At 52.3% G+C, this 18,833-nt stretch overlaps 1 long non-coding RNA gene across 1 annotated transcript; it reads left to right on the top strand.

The window, feature by feature from the left end:
* The first annotated feature begins 4,401 nt into the window (after positions 1 to 4,401).
* Positions 4,402 to 5,489, top strand: LOC141729487 (uncharacterized). Its single transcript, XR_012580988.1, has 2 exons — positions 4,402 to 4,825; positions 4,962 to 5,489. It is a non-coding gene; the product is annotated as an uncharacterized LOC141729487 (long non-coding RNA).
* The last annotated feature ends 13,344 nt before the right edge of the window (positions 5,490 to 18,833 follow it).

Raw genomic sequence — 18,833 nt, 5'->3', positions numbered from 1 at the left:
CCGTGGGAACAAGGGGCGGGGTCAAGGGGCTGGCAGGGGGCGGGGATACCGTGGGAACGGAGGGCGGGGTCACCTGGTGACATCACGTCAGCAACCGCCCCCTGGGAGGAGTAGAGGGGCGGAGCTGAGGGTACTGCAGGAAAGGCGGGGGGAGGGGGAAAGGTGTCACGAGGAACAGGAGGAGAGGGGGATGGGGCAGGAATTTTGGGATGCTTAAGAGGATTTTGGGAAGAAGAAGACCAGGTTTGGGAAGATGCCACGTGGCACCCACCATCTTGTGGACCCCCTAGGGACTGGGGGCCATTTTGGACATCACTGCTCTCCGAAAAACTAACACGTGCTCGGGATTTTTTTGGGGAAAGAGGTTTAGGGGTTTTAGAGGGAGAGGGAGGAACAGGGAGAGCAGAGGCACATGGCTTTACATTTGGCTTTTTCTCCATTTCCTTTTGTTTGAGCAATGCTGTTCGAATTTGTAAACTCCAGAACACAAATTTAGCTGAGGGTAATTTGCCAGATTGTCCTAAGGTTATCAATTCATTCCCAACTTTATCCCAGAATTGAATATTGTGGATTTCTTCAGGGGAAATGTTTGGGAACTGCAGAAAAAGCCATCTTATAAACTGTTTCAATTTTCCTTTAGAGAATTTCACATTACTCTTGATTAAAATGCTAACAATATGATAATACACTCCCCTTTGTACAATGCTAAGTTTGGAACCCATGTTAAAAAGCAAAGTACTTAATCCCGCCTGACCAAAAACAAAGCTAAAATCAGCTACCAATTTCTAAAAAAAACCACAGATAGAAAGCGATAACGAGCAGACAAAAGCTTCACAATGCAGCTGTATATACCGCTTTTAAAATTCCCGGGCAGCGGCGGAAGGGCACGCCCTGCCAAGCCGAGGCAGAAACAAAGCCTCCCCCGCGGTGGAATGCAGCCCCCCCGCGGAGCAGAGAGAGCAGCTACTCCACGTGGCAGCCGAAACCGGGACGCCCCCCCCCCGCCGCCGCGTGTGCAGAGCACTCCCGACCCCCGCAGGTCCCCCGGCCACGTGGAAAGAGAGCCCCCCCCTCTCCCGCAAAGAGAAAGAGAAAGAAAATCTCCTAACACGTGTCTGAACACGCTGCTGAGCCGGGGGGGGAAGGGCAGAGAGCGATCCCGCTCCGGCGCGAATTCTAAAAAACAGTGAAACACGCGGCAGGAAAGCTAACACTAGAACGCTATGAATTCTTGTCTGTGGGGCTGCGCAGCCAAAATGCAAAGGCAAAAAGGAACAGAACTCGCGGCAGAGTCTGTTTTTGAGCTTCTGCTCTACCGAAAGCAGAGATACTCACGTGAAATGGAAGCTGTAGGCTGGGTACAGGCAGGTCTCCACCGGAAAAGGACTTCTCTCTGGGTGTAAGAGAAGCTACCCTTTTCTTCCTCTGGAAAATCTGTTCACCACAATGAAGCAGGGCTTTCCAAAGGCACCGAACAGTCCACGAAACTTTTTCTGGGAGTATTCCCAAAGTCTCTAGCTGGGAGTCTTGAAGCCAGGCTCCTTTCAGCTGGATGCACGGCTGGCAGAAGCTTCTCTGAGGAACTGCGAGTCCGTTTTCCGGCTCAGGGTCGAGCCACCCACAGGGACGCCAATATATTGGAATATGTATCCCAATATAACCAGTTAGATGGTGCCCAGGCCAGTTCTGACCTTCGCTGCTGGGCCACAGGCAGCTCTGCGGTGTTATACCTCAAAGATACCTTGGCTGGCGGCAGAGTGCAGCGGGGCACAAGACAGGACTCCGTTCTCCTCAGGGGAGAGCTTCTGGCGATGGTGAAGAAAAGAAGGGAGCGGATTCTGCTAGAAGGTAGCCAGATGTTTATTCCATGAGTACAGATACGTCTGCACTGGGCCACTGCTGGTAACAGAATAGGGCCACATGGTCTCATTCACATTTTAAGCTCAGGACAGGGGAAGGGGAGGGGACAGGTGAGTCACCAACCAGGTGAAGGGGCAGGGTCTCCAGGTACTAGGGTCACCTATCACACGACGCCTTGCTGGTATGTTAGCCTGATTGACAGGGCACACTCAGCGAGGGGCGAGGGGGAAGGGAGAAGGTAAAACAGGATATTGCAACACACCACAACAGATAGAGAAAACAAGGACTGAATCTGGGAACTTGGGGTGTGTTTTATGGAAATGGGTAAATTGTAATTCACATTTAGTGACTGTATTTAAACAACACACTGGTATGATTACATTTCCATGTGACGTTGGGAGTTATCCCTCACTACAGCTCAGGCCTGAGTAAATTATGCCCTCTGAAATAGCAAATGAGAGCAGCTCTGTGCTGAGTGGAGTGGAAACTGAGGATAGCAGAGGAGACCTGGGAGGGATTGAAGGGAAGTTTCATATATGTGGATCCTTTTGGCACAATAGAGAACAGCCAGAGAAAGAAAGAATTAATGCAAAGGGCAGATAGGGAGAGCAAGAAAGGACCCAAACATAAAGGAATTTCCCTGGCAGGGCAGGGCTGTAGTGCAGCATGGCCCCCAGAAGGAGCCTTTGTGTGGGCAGGCAGAGGCAGGTAGTTGTGTCCCTCAGTGGGAGCCATTAAAACTTCAAGAAAATTTGGAGTTTAAATTTAACTTTGAGTTCTTGAGAAGTTTTTTCAAGACACTTTTAAGGACTGAGTGTGATGTAAACAACACCAAAGCCCTGAGAGGGTCATTAAAGTTTTCCTAGTCCAGTTATGGAGAAAGATTTCAAAGAGCAGTAATAAAATATACATTCCTATTTCAAAGGGTGTCTTTTATTAAATTTCTCCTTAGAGCAGAGGTGATTGCAGCATTCTGTGATTGATATTGACCCAGGGACTCTCCTCAGCAGCTCTGGCCTGCTCACAGAAGCTGTGCCTGGAGCTCTGACCCAGTGTGGACAACCTTGCTCCACATTGCCCAGCCCCATCCTGTCTGTCCTCACTCCCCTGGGCCCTGCTGTGCTTAGAGAGCTGGCTGCACCCAGCCTGAGAGGGGTTTTCCCCTTTTTGTACTTTTTGCAGCAATCTCAAACTCCTGAGTTTCCCCAGTGCAAACAGACACAGTGCTCAGGTGTGTGCCAGCCCCAGGTGCCACCAAAGCCACTGCAGAGCTGCCCTGGGCCAGCTGTGAGGGTGGATCATCAGCCCAAGCTGCACTGGGCCCCTGCAAGGGGCTGTGGCCATGGGCACTGCACTGACCCCACTGCTGGGTTTGGCTGCCACGGCCACCGAGAGAAATGAAACTGTCCTTGGAAACACTGGGGAGGACTAGGACATACTGGGGACACTGGGAACGCTGTGGGAGACAGTGGGACAGACTGGGAGTGACACTGGGGAGGACTGGGACATACTGGAGACACTGGGGCCATTGCGGAGAAGACTGGGGACGCTGGGGCATCCTGTGAATGACACTGGAGGGAACTGGAAGGGACTGGGAATAAACTCAGGGTTATTGGGAGGGACGGGGCTGTACTGGGAGGGACTGGAGGGGCACTGGGGTTGAACTGGGTTCTACTTGGGATGAACTGAGCTGTACTGGCATTGCACTGGTCTGTACTGGGGATGAACTGGGCTGTATTGGGGGGGACTGGAGAAGTTGAATGGGCTGTTCCCGCCTTTGCCACATCCCATTTGCCGAGGCTCCCGCCCGTCATCACTCGAAGCCAATCAGCGCCAGAGATCGGAGACTCGGGGACGGTGCTTATCTCAGCCACAACTCCCGTCATGCCCCGCGGCCCAATTGAGCCCCATTGGAGCCGGGACTACAACGCCCGTCATGCCCCGCGCTCCACAGAACCACCGGGATCGGCCCCCCATTTGTCCCTTAAGTGTCCGCCAGACCCTCCAGGATCCCTCAGTGCCCTCTCAGCGCCCATTCGGGACCTCCTGAAAGCGTCCCCGGATCCCCTGAGTGCTCCCGACCCCACAGATGCCCGGTACAGCCACTTCTGGGAATTCATCTCCTCTCCTCCCCCGCGGCCCCAGAGCCCCTCAGAACACAGTCCTGCGCCTAAAACTCCTGCCGTGCCCCGCACCCTAAAGAACCTTGTTAGAGGTCCTCGAACTCGCCGCAAGTTCTCTCGAACCGCTTACGTTCCCCCGAGGATCTCAAGTCGCGGCTCGGACGCAGGAGTCTCCCCCCAGAACCTTCCCGGACTCCCAAACAAAGCGTTCGAGCCACTTCCGCGACTACGGCTCCCATCATGCTCTGCGGCGCTTGTCCAGTGCTGTTCCAGCCGGGACTTCATCTCCCGTCGTGCCCTGCGCCCCACTGAGCGCCATTGCAGCTGCGTCTCGGACTCCCGTGATGCTCCGCGGCCATGTTAAACTGCATTAGACCCGCGTCTACAACTCCCATCACACCCCACGCCCTAGAGAAGCTTGTCAGGGCCCCCCAAGGGCCCGCCCGGATCCCGAAGGGCCCCAAATTCCCCTCCCTGACCTCCAAGGAACCCCCTGGACCCCCAAGTGCTGCCCCAGACCACGAACTGTCCCTCAGAATCCCTGAGTGCCCCTCCAAGTGCCCACTCGGCTCCCCCAAGTGTCCTCCAGACCCTCAAGTTCTCTCTGAATTCCCTCTCCAGACCCCAAACTGCCCCAAATGTGCCCCAGAAGTGTCACCAGAGACCCCAAAGTGGCCTTTTTTGCCTTTTCTGTGAAAATGATAAAAAAGGATTACAAAAGGATTTAAAATGGGGCTAATTAGCATTAAGAAGAAATCAAGAGCCACACTGGACAGTGAATTAATGAAGGGAATCGTGTTACTTAGAACCAATGACCAATAAATTTTTTGCTTTCTAAAATGGTATGGGTTTTTTAATATATACATTCAAATTTGGTAATACAAATATAGAATAATAATACTATAAATAAGAAAAATAATTCAGTTAATTTTCTTTTAAGGGGAGATGAATAATTGTTTTTATGTTTTGCTACATCAGTCTGTAAGAGATGGTCCAAAGATCCCTCATCTGCCTCACAGCCGCCGTCAAGGACAGAGATTGAAGCGCTCCCCAAGGACTGAGACTGAGACCCTTCAAATTCTAACCCAGAGGTGCTGGCCTGACTGGAGCTGGATGTCTGCCATGGGAAGCGGGATGTTTCCCATAGGAACCAGTCCTGAAACAACAGGCCCCGCTCATTGCTGGCACCGGTTTGTGCTGTTCAGACCTGGACTGTCTGTGCCTGTTCCCAATGGATTTATTCTCCACTGTTCCCTCCATGTGCCGTCCTGCTCCCTCCCAGCGGTAGATTATAAAAGAGCCCTGAGTTAACCAAAGGCTTTGAGACTCTCCCCGACGTGACCAGACAGAACTATTGGCTGGACCACGAGGATTTCATCTCTCTGTTGGTAGCTATTCCTCCAAACCAACCCTCCTTTCTCTCTCTCTCTGTCCTTTATCTCCTTTCTAATCCTTCTGTTGCATCTGCTGTGGGCACACAATAAAAGGTGCATTTGTTTTGATTAATACTGAAAGTCCCCTGCTGTGTGTCTTTAGGTATTGGAAAATAATGAAAAATAAAGTACACATAGTTCATAGTATAAAATGTAGGCACCAGCCCAGGGGCAGGGAGTCTGCCTCTGTCTGAATTCTGGCAGGCCAGAGAAAAAAATTTTATAAATAAGAAACAATAGAAAACCTTGGAAACCAGAGCCGAAGAATTCAGACTCCTTCAAAACACCAGGCTGGGAAAAAGGGATTCTCAGGGTCATCCCTGACCACAGGGAACCCGAGATTGGCCTTCTGGGCTACCTGGGTCAACATTAGAGTAAATCTGGAAGTTTTCCTCTAGCCCATTAAGCCATGGTGCTGGGGTCTCGTCTTTTTTCTGGTTGCTGTCAAAGGCTAAGCTGGTATTACTCCCTCTAGGCACTGATTCTTTTATCCCTCTGGTCATCATGGACTGTGATCTCTCATATTCCTTCTCCCCTCTTCTTGATTAGGGTCCCAGTCAGGCTCCACTAAAGGCATTTTTTGGTCACCTGGGGGCCAGGGTTGGTTTTCTCGCTCCCAAATTTTCATTCTTGCAGTTCTTATTAATCGAGTCTCTCCTGGGGAAAATAGGATGTTAAAGATGAAGTTCAATTCTCCCCATGGATAAATATTAGGGCTAAAAGTGGATCAATTTGATTTGCTATTCCGACTGGCTCTTCCACTAAATTTCACAATTCTTTTTTAAAGTTTAAAACTTCGGATGCAGTCAAAGGAGCATTTACAAATCCAGTCTCACTGACCACCCCGCCCATGGGAACTTCTCTGAGGGGGAACAATTTTTCCACTTCAGCCACTTTCAATAGGTTGTAGAAACATCAGCTGTGGAGGCTGACTGGGTAACTGCACTCTTGGGCATGAGATTCTGAGATGTTGTTTGGCTTCTCATTTGTGGTGGGGGAGGCAGAGCAGGAACTTGCTGGTGAATAAGGGGCGCATGAGATGGTAGAGGTAAGGGAAGAGTAGGGAAGGGTAAAGAGAGTAAGAAGAGGGTTGAGGGAAAGGTGGTGGAGGTATAACTGGGTTAGGAGGTGGTAAAGGAATGACAGCTGGGAGAGGAGGAGGAATTGGGTCCACGGAAAGAGGAACTGGAGGAAGGATTTGAGGTACTGCAAGGGTAGGAGGGAGGTAAGTGATCAAGGGGGTCCCAGTTTTTGTTAGCCTTCCCAGCCACTTTTTCTTCTTTTACTTTACTAGCTTGCTTTCCCTCTTTTAATTTATAGACTCTTGTATTTTCCTCGTCTGAGGCATTCTTTAGCCAACAGGTGACGTTCTGAATGTGATGGGCCTTTTGCAGGAACTTGAGGCAAAACAGAAGTTGCATCACCTTTCGACAGAGAGGCAGGCAACTCAGGAAATGTTTAAGGATGTTGTTAGGTCATGCAGAAAGAAAATCAGAGAGGTGAAAGCTTAAGGCTTAACCAGGTCACTTCTGTGAAGGATAATAAAAATGTTTCTATAAATAGATTAATGGCAAAAAGAGGTACAAGGACAATCTCCATCCATTATTGGGGGAGATGTGGTTACCAAATATGAGGGAAAGGATGAGGTACTTAACCCCTTCTTTGCCTCAGTTTTCAAGAACAAAACAGGTTGCACTTAGGAGAAGTGTTCTCCTGAGCTGGTGGATGGGCACAGGGAGCAGAGCAGCCCCCTGTAAACCAGGAGGGAGCAGCTGGGGACCTGCTGAGCCACTCAGATGCTCACAGGTGTCTCTGGAAGCATATGGGATCCATCCCAGGGGGATGACGGAGCTGTGGATGAGCTCCCCAAGCTGCTCTCCATCATTTACCATCAGTGCTGGCTCATCAGGGAGGTCCCAGAGGACTGGAGGTGCCAGTGTGAGCCCATCTCCAAGAAGGGCTGGAAGGAGGAGCTCGGGAACTCCAGGCCTGTCAGCCTGACCTGGGTGCCTGGCAAGGTTATGGAACAGATCACCTTGAGAGCCATCACAGGGCACCCACAGGATGGCGAGGGATCAGAGCCAGCCAGCGTGGATTTCAGTATCTGCACTGATGATCTGCATAAGGGGACTGAGTCCAGCATGAGGAAATTTGCAGATGACACCAAGGTGGGTGTGAGTGTGGATCTGCTGGAGGGAAGGAGGGCTCTGCAGAGGGCCCTGGACAGGCTGGATCCAGGGCCCAAATCCAACAAGGTGAGGTTGAACAAGACCAAGTGCTGGGTCCTGCACTTTGGCCACAACAACCCCTGCAGCTCTACAGGCTGGGGACAGAGGGGCTGGAGAGCAGCCAGGCAGAAAGGGACCTGCAGAGACTGATGGACAGCAGGCTGGACATGAGCCACCAATGTGCCCAGGTGGGCAAGAAGGCCAATGGCTCCTGGCCTGGCTCAGGAATGGTGTGGCCAGCAGGAGCAGGGCAGGAATTGTTCCCCTGTGCACAGCAATGATGAGGCCACACCTCGAGTGCTGTGTCCAGTTCTGGGCCCCAATTTAGCAAGGACATGGAGGGGCTGGAGCATGTCCAGAGAAGGGCAAAATGGCTGGTGAGCGGTCTGGAACACAAGTCTTCTTCAGAGTGTCTGAGGGAGCTGGGGTTGCTTATCCTGGAGAAGGGGAGGCTCTAGGGAGACAGGGTGGTGTCAGGGCACAGGTTAGACTTGATGATTTCCAAGGTCTTTTCCAACCTTTCTGATTCTGTGACTCTCTGGAACCACCCTTGGAGCAGTTGCAGGACGAGCCCTGGGCCTCCTCTTCAGGAGCTCCAGTAGCCCAGGTCCCTCAGCTTCCCCTGCCAGCCCCAAAGCCCATCCTGTCAGTCCTGCAGAGCCTCTGCACCTCCTCCTCACTGCCCAGAACAGGGAGCCCCAGAGCCAGACACAGCAGCCCAGATGTGCCCCCCTGGCCTGGGGTGCCTCTGGCAAGGGAGCAGCACCAGGGACTGCAGGAGCCTGCAGACAATTCCTGCAGCCCTTGTAGGATGATCCTGCTCCCCAAGGGACGTTCCCATGGGGCCAAGTCAGCAAGTGCAATGGGGAGTGGGGCCAGAGAGGAAAGGGAAAACAGGGATGGGCTGTTTGCAGGGGAGGGAACAGGGGTGGGCAGTAGGAAGAAATTTGTAACAGGAAGAGTAAAGAAAGCAAAGGTGAAGCCATGGAAATGCTCAGGGCAGCTTGGGGGTGGCTGCCAGACAGCCCTGCCTCTGAGCAACCGCATCTGCAGGGGCACAGGAAACTCCCAGCTGATGGGAACAAACTTTCTGGCTGACGGCAGAGGCCAGGACAAAGCTGAGTGGTTTCCCTGGTGTCCCCCAGCCCTTGCTGGCCCCAGGGACTGATGGCATTTGTGCTCCCTCAGGTTCATGTCCCCACACCAACAGCATGGGGGTGCACCCCCTGCTGTGTGCAATGCAAACAGGGGCTGCTGAGCCAGTGCTGCCGTGTCTGTGCCTGCAAGGAAGGGGCACCTGTGTGAGCTGGGAGAGAGGCCAGGGCTGCAGAGGGGGGATGTTGTTGGCAGCTCCATGAGGACACTGGGATGCTGCCCTGGGCTGTGCAGTGCACTGGGGATGGATCGGCCCCTGCTCTGCTGCTCCTTCCCATCTGCCCCAGGGCCCTTGCAGAGCCCCAGCCATGCTGTTTGCCCCGAGCCTGCCCACGGCCAGCCTGGGGCTGCTCACGGGGCTTTTCTGTGCTGAGCATTGGCCTGGGTGTGTTCTTGAGAGAGCCTGGGCAAGGAGCCTGGAGCCCCCAGGCCCTGGGCTGAGGCGTCAGCGCTGCCCCAGCAGTGCCCATGGCCTGTTCCTGCTGCAGCCCCAGCACTGCCACCCCCAGGGCTGTGCCCGGCCCCGAGAGCACTCAGGCCCTGCAGTAACACCAGGACCACCAGGGCAGCAGGGCAGGGCCATGGCAGCAGCACTGGCAACACCAAGTGCTGCTGCTGCTGGGCACAGTGGCTGGGCCAGCACTGATCTGCCCCCAGCTCTGCACACAGACATTGCTGTTGCAGCTCCAGAGAAGGCAACAACAGGGGGATCTTTGGTGAAAACTCTGCTGGGAGATCCTTTATTTCATTTAAAGGAACTGAGAGCACAGCTCCTCATTGACATAGTCTGTGAGCTACAGCCAATTTGGAGGTAAACAAAATGAAATGAAGCACAAATAATATCTTTTCTTTGTGGACAGTATTAAAAAACTGAAACAAAGGAAAGAAAAGAACAAAGAAATCACATAATCAAGCAACAACTATCAAAGATTAGTTTTATTACAAGTGATATGCAGAAACTAGCCAGCAGTTTAATTCTTCTGAAACCATCCAGTCGTTAGTCTCCACCCTGCAGCCTTGAGCTCCTGGTTCCTCAGGCTGTAGATGAGGGGATTCAGGGCTGGAGGCACCACCGAGTACAGAACTGACACTGCCAGATCCAGGGATAGGGAGGAGATGGAGGGGGGCTTCAGGTTGGCAAAAAAAGCAGTGCTGATAAACAGGGAGACCACAGCCAGGTGAGGGAGACAGGTGGAAAAGGCTTTGTGCCATCCCTGCTCAGAGGGGATCCTCAGCACAGCCCTGAAGATCTGCACATAGGAGAAAACATTGAAAACAAAACATCCAGAAGCTAAACAGGCCATAATAGCAAGAAGCCCAAGCTCCCTGAGGTTTGAGTCTGAGCAGGAGAGCTTGAGGATATGGGGGATTTCACAGAAGAACTGGCCCAGGGCATTGCCATGGCACAGGGGCAGGGAAAATGTATTGGCTGTGTGCAGCAGAGCATTGAGAAAGGCACTGGCCCAGGCAGCTGCTGCCATGTGGGCACAAGCTCTGCTGCCCAGGAGGGTCCCGTAGTGCAGGGGTTTGCAGATGGACACGTAGCGGTCATAGCACATGACAGTGAGAAGTGCAAATTCTGCAGACATGAATAAGGCAAAGAAGAAAACCTGTGCAACACATCCAGTGTAGGAGATGGTGCTGGTGTTCCAGAGGGAATTGTGCATGGCTTTGGGGACAGTGGTGCAGATGCAGCCCAGGTCACTGAGGGCCAGGTTGAGCAGGAAGAAGAACATGGGCGTGTGCAGGTGGTGGCCGCAGGCTATGGCGCTGATGATGAGGCCATTGCCCAGGAGGGCAGCCAGGGAGATCCCCAGCAAGAGGCAGAAGAGCAGGAGCTGCAGCTGCCGTGTGTCTGCCAATGCCAGCAGGAGGAAGTGCCTGATGGAGCTGCTGTTGGACATTTGCTGTCTCTGGACCTTGGCACCTTTTGAAGAAGGAATGACAGTGATAATCGAGCGGAGATTTCTCATAGAAATTTCAACGCCCTTTCTCATAGACCCTTTCCTACCACTAAACACCTCTCCCTTGTGTATGTCTAGGAGATCTTCCTTCACCTTTGTTACTGGTGCCCTGATTGCTGCTGGCCAATGTTGTGTGAGGAGATGGACCTTGACCTACAGGACACCTGGGAGTGAGACCTGACCCCCAGTCAGTGCAGCGGCACAGTAAGGGCAGGGGCCAGTCCTGGTTTTGGGATTTGTATAAAGAATATTGAGCCAAGGCAGAGGAGCTGCCTGCATGAAGGGATGGGGATTGTAGGAGGCAGAATGAGAGATTCTGCTGCACAGACCGGAGAAGAGAGTGTCCAGAGAGGCAGGAGCATTGTCTGAGGCTTAGTGCAGACTGAGGGGAGCTGCTCGGTCCCTCTTGCCTCTTCCAGCTGCCCTGGACGTGCACCTTTCTGAAATCCACTCCCGTGTTACCCTGGACAGCCAGGAGACACTGCTGAGAGCAGAGGGATCTCTGGCACACAAAGTGGCTCCTGCCTTTCCCAGAGTCAGGAGAGTGGACTCATTGTCAGCCTCCCAGGCTGCCCTCCCCAGAGCTGCCCGGGCACAGGGAGCTGGGACACCCCATTGCTGTGCTCAGCCTGCACAGGAGGAGCCCAAGGGCTGGGCCTGGCCCTGCAGCTGGAACTGCCATTGCAGAGAGCCCCTCAGCAATGCCAGCAGCACCTGGGCAAGGCAAGGAGAGAGAGAGAGCCGGGCCTGAGGAAAAGCCTTTCCCTGGCCAGCCCTGCCCAGCCCCTGCCAGGCAGCAGCAGGGCAAGACAGTGGCCCTCAGGCCCTGGTCAGCAGGGAATGGGCACTTGGCCGGAGAGATGCCCCTCATCTCTGGGGCTGCTCTGCCGGCCCAGGAGGGACTGAGGGCCCCAAGCCCCCGGGCTGAGGACTGTCCTGGCTGCGAGGGGACACAAGAGCTGTGCTGCTCACAACAGTGTGTGCCCTGCAGGGCAGGCCCGGCAGGTGCCACATCTGTCCTGCAGCAGGGCTGCCCTCAGCACTGCCTCCCTCCCTCCCTGCCCACGGCTCTGCTGCTGGAGCTGTCCCAGCCCCAGCTGCTCCTGTGGCCCTGGGCTCCTTCCCTGCCAGAGCTGCCAGAGCCCAGCCCAGCCCCCAGGCGAGCCCTGCCCTGCAACTGCTGGGCCCTGCAGGGATGAAAGAACAGCTCGCCCAGCCTGGGCACCATGGAAAGGTGATGCTGCATGGATCTGGAGGCTGGGCAGGTGCAGGCACTTGCTGAGGTGCCCAGGAATCCTCAGGGTGATGGTTTAAGAGTCCCAGCCACTGCTCTGCCTTGCACAGCTGAGTTTCCATTGACACCAAGCTGAGCCAGGGAAAAGTGGGAGCACAGACTCAGGAAATCTGAGACCCAAACAGGAAACTCCTGCCCTGAATGAGCTCATGGCAAGTCCCCTCAGAAATGCGCTGGCCATGATCTGGAGCTCTGAGCAGCCCTGGCTGCCACCCCAGCTTCAGCCCCTGCAGCCATCCCTGGCAGCAGGAGCCATCCTGCCCTGTTCCTCTGATGGTGCCCAGGGCAGCCCCACTCTGCAGCGCATCCTCCTCCTCCTCCTTTGCCACAGAGAAGTCACCATGTAGAGGGCTGTGAAGATCTTTTCCCCAAGTGAAGTCTCAGCTCCATGTCTTCCCAATCCTGATTGCCTTCAGCCTGCCTCTGCCTGGCTCCTGTCCCCTCAGTGCCTGCAGGCAGAGCCCTCAGCCCTGCTGGGCTGGGAGAGGAGCTGGTCCTGGGAAGAGCTGTTCCTTTAAAGCTCAGTAGCACAGGCAGAGCACAAAGACTTTAATGAGCCTCTTGGGGCTTTGGTGTTGTTTACATCAAACTCAGTCCCTCAGAGAGTGTTTCAAAAAATTTCTCAAGAACTGAAAATTAAATTTAAACTCCAAAGTTTCTTGAAGTTTTAACGGGTCCCATTGAGGGACACGACTGGGAAAAGTGTCCCCAGATTCCAGTTAGAGCAGAATACTGGAGGCAGTGTTGACAGCTGGGGACAAAGAAGGCAAAGGTGTCTCTGGTGCTGAGCAAACCTGGATGTGTTTCAGGAATGCCAAGGGCCAAGGCCTGAGCCCCAGCCCCTGGCCAGGCAGATCCTGTCCCTCCCTCCTTGCTCAGGGCTCTTCCCAGGATGGGCACTGGCATGTGGGGATGGGCAATGCCAAGGGCAGGAGCATGGGGCGGCCCCTGCCAGGCTGCTGAGCTGGGACAAGGAGGCAATGAGGCCCCAGTCCTGCAAGGGTCACTTGTCTCCTGCTCCTGCCTCAGGCCCAGGCTCAGCAGCCATGGCCAAAGTGCTGACCAAGTTGGCTCTGGCAGGGCTGTCTTGCAGCTGCTGCCCATCCCTGTGCCCTGTGCAGCCCAGGCTGTCCCACGGTGTCCCTGCCCTGCGCCTCTGTCCCTGCAGGCACTGGGAACAGGTCCCCCTGTAGCTTTTGGACACATGCCTTGGCATATTGGAATCTTGTCCACATGGATGGCTACAGAGCACCAAAGCATAAATTCTCATCCCTTTTTTCTGAAAATATAGGATCATAAGTCCCTATACTATCCTTTGGTGGTTTTCATTATAATGAAACTGACCTTTCTAAACAGAAGAGTGTCCTTCTTTGTGTGTAATATCTAATACAAAGGTAAAAATAATTAGGAATCATTTTTGGCATTGGCATTCATGACCATAGCACTCCAGGAGGGGACCAAGTTACAATCCATGTGTTTTTCATGGATTATACATATTATGTATTATACAACTGTTGTTCCGGAAGCTTGAAACACAACTCAAGAGGACAACTGGGAAATGACTTTGTCCTGCAGCCTTCTGGTGCTTCTTTTTTAAGAAATTCATGCGTGAAATTATAACTAACATGATGTCATTTGTATTTTTAGAGGAAAAATGGGTCATTAAGAGTAACTAAGGCCTATCCATAAGACATTCTATAAATCTTTAGATTACTGAGCACCAAAGGATAAGTTATCATGGTATACCATGATAAAGGGTACCTTTATCAACACCATATGGATCACCCCTTATCTGGCCTTTGGACACTCAACTTTTCAGGTACCTCATACAGACATGTTCATACAAACAGACAAGTGTGCAAAAAGGTTTTTCATCTGACTCCACCAGATCCCACTGGCTCTGCAGAGCAGTCAGAAATTACACATTGAGCCAAATGAGGAAACAGGGTACTGTGGAACAGTACAGGGACCAGGTGCAAGGTAGGGCCTTACAAGCACACTGATCAGCATTTGTTAGCCTCTGTCAGTATGTCTGACCCCACTTACTGTATTATTCCTATGTCTATTTCTCTCCAAACCACATTGACCCCTCCCTTTTCCTTCTTTGGTTCTTCCCCTAACATTCCATAATTAAGTCTAGTGAAATTCAAAAATGCTGCTTCCTTGCACCCCAATATTAACCCTGTACCACTAGGCAGTAATACCAGCCATTCTGCAAAGCTATCTGGAGACCCACTCTGCTGACTCATGGTGATAAGTTTTCATCCCAGACCATGAGGCTGAGGTGCTCCTGGAACATCTGGGAATGTTTTTTTTTATTCATTTATTTATAAATGTATTTTTTAATTTAATATATTTTATTTATTTATTTAACATCTTTTACCATGGTCCACATGTTCCATATGGTATACCATGTCCCCTGCTACAGAAGACTCCAGTATTACTGCTCTTACTTTCAAAATGAAAACAATACTGAATAAACTTCTGCCCATCAGTGTAACCAAACTACTGAGAGAGGTCTTATGTGAATCTCTTCTGGTCACCTTATGTTACAGTGATTGACAGGGGTGTTGGCCAACTAAATATCCCCAAGGATGCAGCCATCTTTTGGCAATGTGGAACAGGTCTTGGACCACATAAGCCATGTTGTAAAACTCATCCCCCGGCTGCCCCACCTGGCTGGCCCCTTCCTTTGCTGACAGCTCTGCCTCCTGCCTGCCTATGTCTGCCCCCACAAAGCCTTGGACTGACCCAGAGTCCTTCTAGTGTTGGACAAGAGCCCTGCCCTGGGAGGGAAATTTCTTTCTCCTGCTGTCCAGTCTGGACCTCTCCAGCTGCCATTTTTATTAATTCTTTCTTTTTCTATCTTTTTTCTATTATGTCAAAAGGATCCACCATCTCTGAAACCACCCTCTCAGAGCTCTTCTCTGCTGTCCTCACTCCCCACCCCACTGAGCACAGAGCTCCTCTGTACCTGTACAGTGCTCATGTGCTTGAGGCCATGGGTGCCTGGACAAGAAGGATGGTTCTTTTCTAGGGGAAGGAAACCACAGAGCCCCAGGGTTTTGAAGGCAGTTCAGAGGGAGTCACCAGAGGCCAAGACAAGCCAGACCTCTCTGTCCTTGCAGCTTTTGTCTGAAAGCAACCCTTGGATATTTGGGGAGTTTTGGAGGTGGAATTCCATTTCAGCCATGAGTGCCTGCACCGGGATGACAGTTCTCCACAGGAAGGAAAGAGCAGAGCCCCAGTGTTTCAAAGGCTGATTAGAGGCAGCCCCAAGGAGGCTAAGGCCAGCCAGACCCGTTTCCCTTGGAAATATTTGTCTGGGAGCAATCCTTGGGTAGACAGAGTTTGGGAGGCCAAATCCCAGTTTTGTCAATGGGCATCCGGGCAAAAGGAGGACAATTCTTTTCCATTGGAAGGGAAGTACAGAGCCCCAGTGTTTCAAAGGCAGATGAGAGCTGGCCCTCAGGAAGCCAAGGGAACCTAGACAGTCCTGGCATCTTTTGTCTGGGAGCTGTCCTTGGATATAAAGAATTTTGGAGGCGGATTCCCAATTTTGGCTATGGACATCTGGACTTAAAAGATGTTTTTTGCATGGAAAGAAGAGCTTGGCTGCTCAATGTTTTGAAGGCAGATGAGAGGTGGCCCCCAAGATGTCAAGGCCATCCAGAGCTCTCTGTTCTGGCAGGTTTCATATGGGACAATCTTTGGATATTATCAAATATGGAGGTAGAATCCCAATTTCAGTCATGAACCTCGGGAGGAGGAGAGTTCTTTCCCACAGGAAGGAAAGCACAGAACTCCAGGGCTAGATGAGAAGCAACTCTCAACATTCCAAGGTCAGCTGGACCAGTCAGGCCAAACCAACCAGAACTTTTCCATGTTCTTGGATCCCTGGGGCCCTGCAGCATCACAATTGCCCCTCGGAGGCACCATAGTATCAAAAGAGTTCTTTGTTTCCATAAGGCCCAGCAATACCACAACGGTCACCTTGGCTCTGCAGTGGCACCATGGCCCCTTGCTTCCAGGAGGCCTTGCAGTGTCAAAAAACAGTTTATTTCCTTCCATGGAATAGCACAATGGTTCCTTGGTTCTACTTGGCTCCCCAGGATCACAATGGACCCTTGGTTCCTCAGGGCATGACTGTGGCACACAGGCCCCTTGGTGCCATGGGGACTCAGAGTGCCAGAATGGTCTCATTGCTTCCATGAGGCCCTGCAGTGTCATAAAGAGCTCCTTGGTTCCACAAGGCCCTGCAGAGCCCATACACTCAACAAGGCCTCAAAGTGCCATAATGGTCTCCAGGCTTCCAAGAGGCCCCTCAGTGTCACAAGGGCACCTCAGTTCCATGAAGCCCTGAAGATTGGAATGGCCTCTTGATTCCACTGGGCTATTCACTGTTACATGAGTTCCACTGAGTTCTGCAGTGTCACAATGATCTCCTTGGTTCCAGAGTCAGAATGTCCCCATGGTCTCATGGAGCCTCAGTGCGATCCCCTTGATTCCATGAAGCCCTGCCATGCTACAATAAGCCCTTGGTTAAAATGAGGCCCTTCAGTGTCACAATGGCCCCTTGGTTGCAGTGGGTCCTGAAGTGCCATAATGGTCTCCATGGTTCCATGAGGCCCCAGAATGTCACGATGGACTTTTGATTCCATCAGGTTCCATACTGCAAACAACAGTCTCCTTGTGTCCACAGTGTCGTAATGAATCCTTTGTTCCATGAGCTGCCTGGCCTCCCACAGCCTCTCAGACACCTTCTCCCTCTCAAGGTCCCCAACAGCGTTTCATGGCCCCTCAGAGAACCTCATGGCCCCTCAAATTTCTGCATAGTCCCTTTAAACACTTCAAAGTTCCATCATGGCCCCTCACAGCCCCAGGCCTGGGGCAGCTCCCAAAGGAGAAGGGATCAGGCCCTGCTTGTTCTCCTTTCATTTCAGTCCTTTCACAGCCACGAGTGCAGAAAGGCTGAAATGAAGCCTTTCCCCAGCGTTTCCCTGGGGGTTAACTGCGGGCTGAAGCTCTGTGCTGGTGCTGAACCGAGCGCCACCATCCCTGCAGCCGCCAGGCCTTTGCTGTCCCCCCGTGTCCGTTCCCTGTCCCCGAGTCCCGCCCGGCTCTGGCAGCAGCAGCAGCCACAGCGCAGGGGGCGCCGGCCCGGCCCAGCCGGGGCTCCCAGCCAGGAGCAGCAGCAGCGCCGGCCCCTTCCCGCCTGCTCCTGCCTCGGCTCCCAAGGGCTTTTTCCAGCTCAATTCTGGACTAGAGCAGCAATCACCCTCACTCAGCCCTGACTCCTCAGGGCCTGCCTGTGCTGCCCTGAGCCAGCCCTCAGAGAAAGAAAGGATTGGGTTCCAGTGCTGTTTTCAGCACTGTTTTACTCACCCTGAGGTTACAGCAGGATGCTGCTGCTGCCTTTGCCTTGGGAATTGGTGATCCTGGCTGCTCTTTCCACTCTTCTGCTTGCCACTTGAAGATTATCTGTAAAACTGCAATTGCCTTTTTTGATCAGCGCTACCCAGAGTGCTTTTGTGATAGTGAATTTAGGAATCCTTAGAATCAGAGAGTTTTGGGAAAGGTTCAAAAGGCAGGCCTCAGAGACAGCAGAACTGTGATTAGAGCTAAGCGGTAGCCATAAGATTTGTCAGCAGAAAAGTTATATTAGAAGTAGAAAGTAAGGACAAATAGAACATTGGTTTTGTATTAATGCTTGGTAGAATAACTCCCTAAGCTGCAGAAAAGTATATTAGGAAATTCTAAGCCTGAGCTTTGTGCATTGTGTTTTAAGGCTCACAAGCAGGTATTGTATTTTAAATAAGCAAGCACTGGTTTAACCAAAGGTCCATGTGCTTATAGTGGTTGGATGGAACTACTGTCAATATGCTTTTGCTTTGTGGGATTGATCAAAAAACTTTTAAAGGAAGTTGTAACATTGAGTTCTTTGTCTTCTGCCAAGGACACGAGCTGCTGGCATCATCCCATTCTCATAACCGTGTAATGAGACTGATGCTGGAAAATAAACAGCTCGAGACACGTTCCTCAGCAGTCCCGTCCTGTTGATGATTTGTACGTGGCCCCCAGCCAGCAATAGGTGAGTCATGGGCATCATGATTAGCAGATCTTGAAATGTTCACAAGTCCCTGAACACTAAGTCAAGAAGAATTAAAGCCACACAGGCAGAATTTACAGTGCCCAACACAGCCCTGTTGCTGCTGCTGCTGAAATAGAATCAACTGACAGAGGCCATCACAGAAATTGCCTCTGGAACATCTAATCAAATGAAGAAATCCACCCGGAGAAAGGGAAACAAGAATTTATTGACTTACTCCATTGTTTCTCCTGAGATTCAGCAGCAAATGGAGATGTGCAGAGGTATTTCCAGCTGCTGCTGATCCCAGCTGGAGCCCAGCCTGCTGCCCAGGCCCAGTGGGAAGCTGAGCCCAGCCCGGGGAGCTCCTGCAGTGTCGGGAGCTCAGCGCATGCAGGCCCAGGCCCAGAGCCCCGGGCACGGCCGCCCATTGCGGGGCAGCGGTGCAGACGGAATGTCCTGCGGCCCAAACCTCCTGCTCCTGCCACACAGCACCAGCGCTCTCCCCCTCCTCCTCCTCTCCCAGCATGGCACAAATTCCAGCTCAGAGGAGGCTTCCCCAGAGAGGGCTCAGGCTCCTGCTTCAGCCTCAGTATCCCTGCAGAGGAACAGGGCATCTTTCAGCCACTTCCACAAGCTCAGGCTTCCCATTTCATGAGGAATCTGGGATGAAAATGGCCTTGTTAGT

This window comes from Zonotrichia albicollis, chromosome 7 (genome assembly GCF_047830755.1).
Source record: "Zonotrichia albicollis isolate bZonAlb1 chromosome 7, bZonAlb1.hap1, whole genome shotgun sequence".
NCBI lineage: Eukaryota > Metazoa > Chordata > Aves > Passeriformes > Passerellidae > Zonotrichia > Zonotrichia albicollis.
The sequence above is the reverse complement of the archived record's forward strand: the minus strand, read 5'-3'. Positions and strand labels throughout refer to the sequence as shown.